At 31.5% G+C, this 355-nt stretch overlaps 1 protein-coding gene across 1 annotated transcript in view; it reads right to left on the bottom strand.

Annotated features, from left to right (window-relative positions):
• LOC119594789 (actin-related protein 2-B-like) overlaps nt 1-355 on the bottom strand; it is a gene marked incomplete at its 5' end in the record, with an annotated part of 10,436 nt that overhangs the window by 5,098 nt on the left and 4,983 nt on the right.

Here is a 355-nt window from a genome sequence, read left to right on the forward strand (position 1 = left end):
CTCGCCTCATCTAATAATCACACTCTTCTGCATTAGTAATATATTTTCCAATCAATCTGGTTAACTGTTTGCTTCCATTTTTTCCTTGTCTCTTTTCCTCTATTCCCTTCTAAATAAATACATAATCTAGCACAACCCTACATGGCTATACTTAATAAAGACAACAACTACAGGCTTCAAATTCCAAATCTTCCTCTATTATATTTTGTAACATTTTCATATCACATGATGAAGAGTGTTCAATGTTCCAAAAAATAAAGGGATCAATGTATATGGGGAGAAAATAATTATAAACCAAACTAAAAGAAGGATGTGGCATGTGGTAAATGAAATCAATTACATGATTTAACCAGCA

This window comes from Penaeus monodon, chromosome 34 (genome assembly GCF_015228065.2).
Source record: "Penaeus monodon isolate SGIC_2016 chromosome 34, NSTDA_Pmon_1, whole genome shotgun sequence".
In the NCBI taxonomy this organism is placed as follows: Eukaryota; Metazoa; Arthropoda; class Malacostraca; order Decapoda; family Penaeidae; genus Penaeus; species Penaeus monodon.